This window comes from Schistocerca serialis, chromosome 5, assembly GCF_023864345.2.
Source record: "Schistocerca serialis cubense isolate TAMUIC-IGC-003099 chromosome 5, iqSchSeri2.2, whole genome shotgun sequence".
NCBI classification, from domain to species: domain Eukaryota; kingdom Metazoa; phylum Arthropoda; class Insecta; order Orthoptera; family Acrididae; genus Schistocerca; species Schistocerca serialis.
In genome coordinates this window covers 297,577,350-297,578,005 of record NC_064642.1, presented here as the reverse complement: position 1 = coordinate 297,578,005, position 656 = coordinate 297,577,350, and positions in this window count along the sequence as shown.

The following is a 656-nucleotide window of genomic DNA, read 5'->3' as shown; positions in this document are numbered from 1 at the left end:
TACGCCGCAAAGTTATCTCGCTTTGGGACACTGAATGGCGCGGTCTGACCGCCCCTAATAAACTCCGTGCCGTCAAGGAGACGACGACTGTGTGGCATTCCTCGTTGCGAGTCTCTCGTAAGGAGTCTGTCGTCCTCTGTCGACTGCGCATTGGGCACACCCGGATGACCCACGGCCACTTCTTGCGCCGTGAGGACCCCCCTCTCTGTCGCTGCGGCTCGGCATTGACAGTGGTCCACATTTTGTTGGACTGTCCACTTTTATCTGTGCTCAGGCAGACGTTTGCGCTGCCTGACACGCTCTCTGCCCTTTTAATAGATGACTCTGCCATTGTGGACTTAGTTTTGCGTTTTATTCGGGCGGTTTTTTTTTATCGTTTAATCTGAGTGTTTGTTTTTTAGTGTTGATTCTGGCTTTTGGCCTCCGATTTTAAACCGAGTTTTTAAAGTGTTCCTGGTAGTTGGCTTTTCCTCTTTTTTTCTCTATGGTCGGCCAACCACCGTCACACTTTGTGCTTTTAATTTGTTTTGTCTGTTCTTTGTCTGAGTTTTTCTTGTCCTGTCTCGTCTGTTGTCTCTATTTTCCGTATTTTACTCGGTGTGGGTGTTTTTAAGTTTTGGAACAAGGGGCCGATGACCGTTGCAGTCTGGTCCCTA